The sequence below is a fragment of the Sorex fumeus genome, unplaced genomic scaffold (genome assembly GCF_029834395.1).
Source record: "Sorex fumeus unplaced genomic scaffold, SorFum_2.1 ptg000019l, whole genome shotgun sequence".
In the NCBI taxonomy this organism is placed as follows: domain Eukaryota; kingdom Metazoa; phylum Chordata; class Mammalia; order Eulipotyphla; family Soricidae; genus Sorex; species Sorex fumeus.
The window spans coordinates 23,135,318-23,146,176 of NW_026606076.1; positions in this window are offsets into that span (position 1 = coordinate 23,135,318).

Genomic DNA, 10,859 nt, shown 5'->3' on the forward strand with positions numbered 1-10,859 from the left:
GTCATTAAGGATACAGCGCAGCTTGGGCTGTTACAATAGGAGCAGAGTGGATAGGGCTTCTTGCCTTGCATCCATAGGACCCGGGTATATTCATAGGCTTCCCATGTGGTTTTTCAATTATGTCCATAGTGTTTCCTGAGTGCAGAGCCAGGAGAAGGCCCTGAGCATATCCGGGTGTGACCACAACCATAAAGGAACAAACAAGAAAGAAAAGTAAAACACAGAGCTTCAGTTCCTTGATGGCGAATTCCCTCACCCCAACTTGAGGGTGTCAGAACTGTATATTCTTCCATTCCCCACGTCGGTGTAGAAGAGGGTTCGTGTCCCCTCATAATGTGCGGTGATGTGGTGTGGGTTGCCCATGACAGAAAACATCCAAAGGGCTTGGTCACAGGCATCACAAAGTGCGTTCAGAACTTTTTTTGTACACAGAGAAAAGAACAATAAATGTAAGAAAATAACCTTTACCTTGTTCGTTAAAGATTAAGTTCAATCCACTGCACCCCTTGAGGTTCAGAGACAAAGCTAGGGCAACCCACTCGACCCCCAAGGTGATTCAGCTATCCACTCCACAAATATCTGAAGGCTGGAATCGAACCCAGATTACTCAAGTGAAAGACAAGCAACCGCAGGCTTTCCTTCCTACTGCTGCACCTGTGGAAGAGGCTTGCTTGATCCTTTATTACCCCATACTGAAGACTGAAGCAAACCCAAGTGTGGAAAAATTCTTTTAGAAACGAGCACGTTTTGTTACTTTATGTTCCCCAGATGAAAGTGATCTTTCTATGTCTGTCCCTTTCTTTCAGACTAACACCCAAGAATAGCCGAGACAAGTGCCCGGAGGTTTATTCCATCGCATGGAGGCCAGCTGCACACGCTAGGGAAAAAGGCAGGTCAGATAGAGAAGGAGCACCAAATAAAGGATGCTGGGAGGATCCTCCCAGGATGGGAGATGCATGCTGAAAGTTAAAACTATAGACTGAACATGATTACTCAATGCCTCTTTTGCAAACCACAGCACCCAAAAGGAGAGAGAGAACAAAAGGGAATGCCCTGCCACAGAGGCAGGTTGGGATGGGGGGGATGGGAATGGGAGAGACTAACTGGGATCAGTGGTGGTGGAGAATGGGCACTGGTGGAGGGGTGGGTACTTAATAATTGTATAACTGAAAACCAAGCACAAAAATGGGTAAGTCTACAACTGTACCTAATCGTGATTCACTAATAAAAATGAAAAAAAAAAAAAGAGAAATGATCCCAGAGAGGGACTGAAACGTCCACAGTGCCATCTCGTGGTGTATCGCCAGAACTGCCGTGGCCCACCTTTCCCACACTTTATATTTCCAGCCCTTTTCTTAGCTACAATGTTAGGCATAGGGTCATTAAGGATCAAGCAAGCCACTTGGGTCCCTGCAGCGGGAGCAGAGTGGTTAGTGCTCTTGGCTTTCAGTCACAGGCTCCGGTTATTTTTCTGGCTCCCCATACAGCTTCACCATCATGCCAGAGTGATTCCTAAATGCAACATCAGGAGAACCTCTGCTGTTGCTGGATTTGTGTCCCCCAAACCATGAACAAACCAAATAAAACCCAAACAGCCCCAGTCCCTTATTGGAGGATTCCCTCACCCCAATGCGGGTGTTTCTGAGCTCTATCTTGCTGTATCCATGCTGCCTCTTCCTTGTAGAAGAGGTTTGGGCTTCCTCAGAATGTGGGGTGCCAGGGTGTGGGTTGCCCATAGCAGGAAATATTTCTCAATGGCTTGGTCACAGACATAAGCAAAGTAGCTTCAGAAGGTTTCTAGCTCAGAGTGAAGAGAACAAAAAATAAAAATAAATGACTTTGCCTTGCTATTTCCACGTCAGGTTCAATCTTCTGCACCACTCGTGGTCCAGAGACAGAGTGGGAACAACCCACTCGACCCCCGAGAAGATTCAGTTATGTACGCCACAAGATCTGAAGGCTGGAATAGAACCCAGGTTACTCTAATGAAAGAAAGCACTCGTGGGTTCTTGTACCGCAGCACATGTGGAAGCGGATTGCTTGATCCTTAATTATACCATACTTATTCCTGAAGCAAACCCAAGGGTGGGAAATTCTTAATAGAAACAGGCCTGGGGAGGCAGGGAAACGCCCACGGCGCCACTTTGTGGCATTTCCCGGAACTGCTGCGGGCCGACATTTCCTAGGCTTAAGATTTCCAGCCCTTTTTTTGCTTCAGTGTTAGGTATAGGGTCCATTAATCAGGTAAGCTGCTTGGGTCGCTTCAGTCGGAGCAGAGCAGTTAGTGCTCTTGGCTTCCAGTCACAGGTCCCTGGTTCTCTCTTTGGCTCTCCATACAGCCCCACCATCATACCGGAGTGATTCCTGAATGTGGCGTCAGGAGAACCTCTGCACGTTGCTGGTGTTGGGCACCCAAACCATGAACAAACCAAATTAAACCAAAACAACCTCAGTCCCGTGATGACAGATTCCAGCACCCTAACTTCGTGGGTTCTGAGCTGTATCTTGCTGTATGCCTGACCACTTTTCTTTGTAGAAGACGGTTGGGGCATCCTCAGAAAGTGGGGTGATGGCATGTGGGGTTGACTATAACTGGAGACCTTTCCAAAGAGCTGGGTCACAGACAGGGCAAATAGGGCTCATAACTTTTCTTGTTCAAAGTGAACAGAAGAACGACAAAATAATCTCACCCTGCTTGTAATCGACCATGTTCAATCCCAGGTACTCAATGTTTCCCAGAACCCTGTGGACACACAAGAAAACAGCCCCTCCCCCCAAAAAAAACCCCTCGGAACCAGAGCTATAGTATAGCTCGTAGGATGTTTGCCTTGCAAACAGCCAACCCGTGTCCAATCTCTGGCATCCCATATGGTCCCCCAAGTACCACCAGGAGTAATTTCTGAGTGCAGAGCCTGGAGTAACACATGAGCATTACTGGGTATTAGCCAAAAAGCAAAAGAAAAAAAATCCTTGGAAGAAGTGATGTATTTAGATTTTCCAGGGAAGGAGATTGCACAGTCTTATGCTCATTATTCCTGTGTTAATTAAAATTCTTCTTAACACACCCTAGGTCCTCTGATGGCTGTTACCTTCACCCCAGACATCTGGAGATGCTGGAGCTGAATCTGTCCTCTGCCACCCTCCTCCACGGAGAACAGAAGACATGGGAATTCTCAGGTGTACAGGAACCTCAAAACTCAGACAGAAGATGGCACCCTCAGCAATATGGGGTGCTGTGATATGTGGACGTGGGGTCTGGAGACCTTTAGAACTGAGTTGGTTGGACACATCGTACTGCGGGAAGGCAAGCCTCTCCTGTGTCACCCTCTTCGCTCCCGGGTAGCTGGCTCTGGAGCACTGCCCACTGGGTGTGCCTCCACACATAGAGTGAGTGGGACGAGACCCAGGCAGCAGGGACACCCGGACACAGATCCCCGGTTCATTCTCTGACCCAAGGCCCAGTCAGACGCAGGCAGGGCCAGAAGATGCTGACCTCTCTCATCCCGTCCAGCCCTTTGCGGGTGTAAGAGAGTTGAATCCACCAGAGGTGGCTCCTCTTGGCACACGGACCCCTCGAAAATAAAACAGCACCATTGATGTCTGGGGTCATCCCCCAACCCCCACCCCACCCCAACTGCTCCACACCTCGTGATCTGACTATATAATTTGGGGGAGGGGGCCGGAAGCAGTGGTGTGGGGTCCCACATCCTTTTGGAGTCCGACTTTGGTTCCCACACTCGTGGAACCCCCAATTGCCCTGCTCCCGCAAATGTCTGGGAAAGCCAATGAGCAGTCTCCCTCATACAGAAGGGAATCCAATCTAGGCTTTTACCTAGGTCAAAGTCCCGTTGCTAAGGAGGTTGCCTAGGCAGGTTGGGAGTGGTGATGATTTTCTTTGAAATTCCTTTCCTGGCCTTTTGTTTCTGCAGGAGCTTTTCTGGGTCTGTTGCTGGCCATAGGTGAGGGCCTGATCAGGCCTTAGTTCCTGTTTTCTGCAAGGTTGGCCTTCACAACTTCAGAGCTATTCCCAGGAAATTTACTGCCTTTTCCTTGGGAGGGGAACCTTCTCTATCTGCCTGCATGTCTACATCAATTCCCTCCAAATCATTAGGGGGTGCTGGATGTTAGGACGTTAGGAGACCTCAACCCTGGCCCCAGAGGAGTGACTCCTGAGTGCAAAGGCAGGAATAAATTAGCCCTGAGCACTGCTGACTGTGTCTCACTCCCAAAAGATGCAAATCCTAAGGCTCCCAGTGCTGCCCAGGTAGCTGATTACTCCCCGTGGTACCAGGGGACCATGTGATACAGGAGGTGAGCACAGAAAAATCACCTACAGTCACAGAAAGCCTTGATCACAGGGATCACTGAAATCGTTCACATCTGTCATTCATAAACCTGATCCCCCTGACATAGCGCTTTCTGTTCAATACACAAAACAAGTACTTTTTTGTAGGTGTGGGGGTAAGGCACAACCAGAAATGCCCAGCAGTTACTTCTGGCTCCGCAGGCAGGATCACTGCAGGTGGGCCTGCGAGGGGAAGGGATAATATCCAGTCATCCCCTGCAAGGCAAACGCCCAGCAGTCCCTAAAATCTGAATTTCAATTTACCTTGAATGCATCATTCATTCTACTTCAGGCCTTGGGAAGGATACACAATGCATTCATTATCTCTGGGTTCCTCACGGCTTGCCTTTGACCATTTTGTTTTTCATTTTTGTGTCCCACCTGGGTGATGCTAAGGGGTTTCTCCTGAATATGCACTCAGGAATTACTCTGGGAGTGTGGTACTTTGGGGATCCCATGGCAAACACTGTGCTTCAACCTTTTGATGTCTTAAATATACACTCCTAGTTCATTCTTTATGTTACAGTTCTGAAGTTCAAATTAAATTGGTGACTTCAGTACTATGAGGGAAAGGGAATTGCTGATGATTGCAATTCAGGGAAACACAAAGATCTTCCCATTCTGTACACTCTTAAGAGTTCTTGCCACTTTGTATTTTCATATGCCTACTAAGGCCTGAGTTCCTGGTGAACCTGAATTAACCACCTGAGTTACCTTATATAGCAAACCATAATAATAGTAGTAATGATTACTATTTCCTATGCCAGTGCCCCAGCACTTGGAATTAATGTGTATGTTAACCTTTAAATAATGGGTCCATTTTTTTCTTTTTTTCCTTTTTGGGTCACAGCAGGAGATTCTCAAGGTTTACTCCTGACTTTGCACTCAGGAATCACTCCTGGCTGTGCTCAGGGGACCGTATGGGATGCTGGGAATCAAACCTGGGTAAGCCACATGCAAAGAAACGCCCTAGCCGCTGTGCTATTGCACTCTTCCCTGTAAATAATGGGTCTTGATGATGGAATCCAGGTGAAAACTGATTAAAATAGGAACTAAGTAACTGGGTACAAAAACCACCCCTTGAACACAATTATCAGTGTCACTTTTTTGTTGTCTTTTGTTTTTTGGTCAAAACCAGAGATGCACAGGTTTTACTCCTGGATCTGCACTCAGGGATTACTCCTGGCTGTTCTTGGGGGACCCTATGGAATGCTGGAAATTGAACCTGGGTTGGCTGCATGCAATGAGAACGCCCTATACGCTTTGCTATCACTCCAGCCCAGTGTCTCATTTTGACTTGGACTTGAGGCAGAGACCCCGGTTGGTGGGATTTATGATAGACATCAAGCAGGATGTTGCAGTGAATCCTTTGGAATGGAAAAAGAGGCAAACCTCCACACTTCAGGCCTTCCTCTGTTATGTTTTGAGGTGTCACACCTACTTTGCTCAGGCCATACTCCTGGCTATGAGCTCATCCATACCTGCGAGGGAGGACATAGGTATCCATATGGGAATCTGGATTTTGAATCCAGATCAATCTTGTGCAATCAAGCACCTTCCCACTGTATCAGCTCTGCATTCATAGTATTCAGATTTTTATTAGATTTCCCTAAGCATTGAGGGTAAATATTTCTCAAAAGTTTAGGATAATGGCCCTGTCATTGTTCTTTAGTAGGGTGGATTAGAGACAGTTGAAATGGACTTGACACGCACAGAAAGATTTCTGATGGTTCTATGAAAGGATGGAACAGGCCCCTTGATCAAAATATTTTACAAATGGTGGGGACCTGCCAGAATGCCCAAACTCCCATCTCAACAGGTAATAACATCAGTTGTGATGACTAACTATAAAGGATGGTCACATTCCTGGATTTTACTCTTCTCATTTCAGTTATATTAGTAGAAAAGACGAGAAAACTTTGTGTTTGCAAGTGGTAAAATCTCAATCCTACTAGTCACCAGAATGATTAGAACGGTTTTTGGTCTGCCCAAAAGACAAAGTCTACAAAATGATTTAGTACACTTTGGTGCCCTTTAGCTCCTATGTGCCTCCGTTCTTAGGGTAGGTCCATACATGGATTTATTTATTGAATATGTTTTATATAATTCATGCCATACTTAGCAGTTCTTAGGAGTTTGTGTTGTTTTGGATGCCAGGAATGGAACTCAGGAAAACCATGTTTAACGCAAGCATTAAGCCACAGTACTAACCTCTTTTGCCATACTCTTGGTTGAAAACGTGTTTCCAGAGCTGCATCCTGGGGTTTCCTTGTAGGTTCTTATACAGCGTGTTTTCAAGGGGTAGAGTTTTCACTGTACAATGCTCTCTGATGTTCTTCCCACCCTTTGCTCCTGTCCCGTGTCTCTCCAGCTCTCTGGGTTGCTGCTATGCCAGTTCCTCTGCATCTTCAGGGCTAGCTTCGGAGACACTGCACCCATCTTGATTAATGACTTCCCAGAGAAACTCACTGTCCCAGGACCCATTCACAACCTTCTTGTCTGTTTTACTTTGAATCAACCTGCTTTTGTTTTCATGATGGACATGTTGGGGAGCATTAGTTCTATGTTTGACCAGTTAAGGGACTCCACCTTAACTCGCTGCCCTGAACTCTGTGACCATACCCTCCAGCACTTCCCTCTCCTCTTTTTGATTCAACTCATCCCCCTTGCACTGATTCACCTGGGCTACCATAATGGTTTGTCAGCACTTGGAACCTGGCACGTTAAGGCTCCTTGGTGAAATAGATGATGTCACAGATGGGAGTCTTCCATGTGCACCTTAACTTCCAAATGATGTCAAGTGGTTCAGGCCTCCTCTGGGCACGCGTTTAAAGGACAATGTGATACTTCAGTCGAAGGGGGACACTGAAGGCCAATTAGTGGCAGGACATGAGGACCTTTCACCTCCAGTGCCTACAATGTGATCAATGAGATTGTGCCAGCTCTTGGGGCACTTTTGTGGTTGTTTTTCACCCCCCCCCCCCAATCCATATCCAGTGGGTTCCTGCGGTCTGCCTTGCTCCAGAAGCTTTAGGAGGATATGGAGCTTTGCTGGTTGCACTGGAGGGATTTAGCACGGCACAGGGGTCTCGGGTGTTAGTGCATTATCCTTGGGGCATCTTCACCTCCAGCTCTGGGATGGGGCAACCTGTCCTGGGTGTGGAGCTGAATATGGGGGGCTGTGGGTCTTGAGGATGCCGCACCTGCTGATTGCAGAAGTCTTGACCATCCCAAAGTTCTCAACCAGGGGTTGTGCCGGGCCCTGTCCTACAGCTTTCTGTGTAGACATGTGTAGGTAGAATTGCCAGATCACTTTGAGCGGCCGCTCCTCAGCCCCCAATAGTGAGGGACCCTGTTGAAGCCAGTCTTTTTCACTGGAACCTGCCAGAAGGAATCCTGAGGGCCTAGTCCTAGCATGTGGCTGAGGGTTGTAAATGAATAAATAAATGAATGTCGGGACTCAGAGTTATGGTCTTGGCGGCTGTTTGTAAATTATTTTTGTGAATTTTATTTCCTTCGGAAATACAAAGACACTCTGCTCGACATGTTATCTGTTCAGCTCCTCCCTCTCTATCTATCCCAGACCTGGCAACCACCTGATGTCTGGATCACGTGATCCTATCCCGGAAACGAGGAAAAATGAACCTTCCTGACCAGGTAAGTACCTGGTCAAGAATATTTGAAGCCTGGCCCTTTAAGGCTCTGGGCGAACGTGCAGGTGACGTCACAAAATGCGCGACCTTTATCTACCGGCCTTGGCGTTCTGTGCGGAAGTGCCGGCGGACCGCGTGGTTGCGGAAGGTGAGGAGCAGGTGAGGGGGTACCCCAGGGGGGCAGGGGGGTCCCGGAAGGTCGGTTTCCTCGCCAGCCAGTGGTCACTCTGAGCGCCTGAACCTCCGGGTCTCCGCCTTGTGGGCGGCGGGGTCGCTCCGTGGCGGTGGCCCGGGGTGGCGGCCCCTCACCAGGGACGCGCTGAGCGCTCCAGCCGAGAGGTTTATCTTGTTTATAAATTGATTTTGAGGGAAAAATGGTCGTTTTTAATGAGTAGAACTTATTTAGAAAGATGCGTAAGAGGGAACGCGGCCGGCCGGGTTTGATCCCGGCACCCCACAGCGTCCCGGGACCAGCCTGGTGTGAGCCCAGGGCCCGGAGTAACCCCTGGGCAAAGACCCCCAGGCCCCCCAAAATAAAAGGTGGGTGGGCAGAGGAAGCACGTGGTCGAGGAGAAAAAGAATTGGAAGCGCCAAGGTTGTTCTGAAAGTTCCAGAAACAAGGACAATAACCGAACAAAGAAAAGTGGAAAAAACGTTTTAATTTTTTTATGTGTTTTAGACCCTTACCCGGTGGCGCCCAGGACTCCCTCCCTGGGGATCCGAGGACTCTTCGGGGTGTCTGGATGCGAGGCCAGCGCTCTCCCTGCTGACCCATCGCTCAGGTTCTCCCAAAGCAAAAAGCGTCAGAGCTAGAGGGAGTCTCAGTCTCCCCCAGATCTGATGGGGTGGGTGAGGGCAGCTCAGCGTTATCTTAGTTTCAGGGCGACTCCAGCACCTGGTCAGTCACAGGGGTGGGTGGGTCATCCCAGCAGTGTCCCCAGGACATCCCGTTACGGCCCCGTGTCGTTCCTTAGGCAGATTGTGGAGTAGGGCTAAAGCGTGGGATTCCCTCATCAAAGGGACCTGGGGGGTGCATTTTTTTCCTCCTGGGGGGTGTTGAGCCCCACATGGCTGTGTTCAGGGGTCACTCCTGGGATTGCTCAGGGTACCAGATATCTGGGTCAGTAGCATGAAGGAAGAGGCACCCTCCCCTCTGTCCTCTCGTTCTTGGGGGGTGGCGGGGCTGGATGGGGGGAGGGGCTGGGAATATTCTTCATGTGCTTGGGGGTCAGAAGCATTTGGCAGAGCCTTTGGTTTTCACTGGTTCTTGTGCATTCAGTGGTTTCTGGGAGTTCACGGAGGTGGGGAGCTTCTCTTTTCTTTTGATTTATTTATTTTGCATTTGGGGTCACACCCAGCGCGGCATTATGGTTACTCCTGGCTCTAAATCCAGCAAGCACTCCGAGTGGTGCCAGGAACCATGAGAGATGCCCAGAATTAAACCCAGGTTGGCCACCTTCAAAAGAAATGCCCATTTTTCTATTCTGTCACTCAGGCCCCGAGGTTTGGAGCTTTAAGCCAACTCAGGTTGCGGTCTGGAGGGGTGCATCAGGGTGTTGCTACAGTGGGTCTTGCAACCAAATATGCCATCTTAGCAGGAAGTAGCTTGGGCACTTCCAGAGTGGCCCTAAACTCTCTAATCATGCAATTTAGGATCACTATTGGATACCACACCTTTATGCGTTTAAATGAATTAATTATTTAGTCTGTAGGAAGTACAACTGCAAGACTCAGTTACTTCTCCAGGGATCACTCCTGGCTGGGCTCAGGGCACCGTATGGGATGCCAGGATTCAAACTTGGTTTGACCGAGTGCAAGACAAGCACCTCACCTGCTATACTGTGTCTCCAATCTCTTTGCATAGAAATTTCTTTTATTTGGATTTTTAGGGTCACACCCAGCGATGCTCAGGGTTTACTCTGGCTTTGCATTCAAGAATCACTCCTGGAAGTGCTGGGGGACCATATGGGATTTCTGGAATCGAACCCAGGTTGGCCGCATGGAAGGCAAACTCCTTACCTGCTGTACCATCGTTCCGGCCCCAGAAATGTCTTCATTACTTAATTTATTGTACATTTTTGGCCACAGCAGCACTCAGTGCTCAGGGGTTACTCGTGGTTCTGAGTTCATGTATCATTTTCAGCAGTGCTGGAGTGGGTGAGCCTATGTCCTGTTGCATATTGACCCCAGCTTAGCTGCTTGAAAGAAAAGCACCCTATCAATTTATTAGCTTTGCTAACCCTATGTGATTATATTTCCTCAGAAAAAAGAATTTCTGCCTCACCTGTCCAGATTCCAAGCATCTCCACTGTCCATCGCTCCAAGACCAGGGGTGTGCCCTGCTGTTGAAGTGAGTACTTGCAGAAAGGGGTTTTCCAGGGACCAGTTGCAATAGGTTCTAATGTGTCACTCTCAGGGGCTCGTGCAGTAGTACAGCCAGGAGGGTGTTTGTCTTTCTTGCGGTCTCCAGAGTTATCCCTGCCACAACATCACTAGGTGATATTTCCCCCTGAGCATCACTAGGTATGACTCCAACCCTCCCATTCCAGAATTTGTCTTGACACATGAGCATTTTTGAGCATCTTTTTGGGGTTGGAGTGTTTGTCCTGTCTTTCCCCCCCCCCACTCCATTTACTACAAACTTGGAGATAATCAGAGACTCTCCCCCTCTTGTGTCTGTGTGTTTGAGATGCAGGGGGTTGCCATGCCAGGTCCCCCAAAGGTAAATCAGGTGCTCATCCCTCTGAACTCCTCTCCTTGGGTGTATCTCACTACTTGGGGAGCAGATGAGGTGAGATTTGGGGCCACACCTGGTAGTACTTGAGGTCTGTGCCCTGCTCTGTGCTCAGGGGACTAGTGGA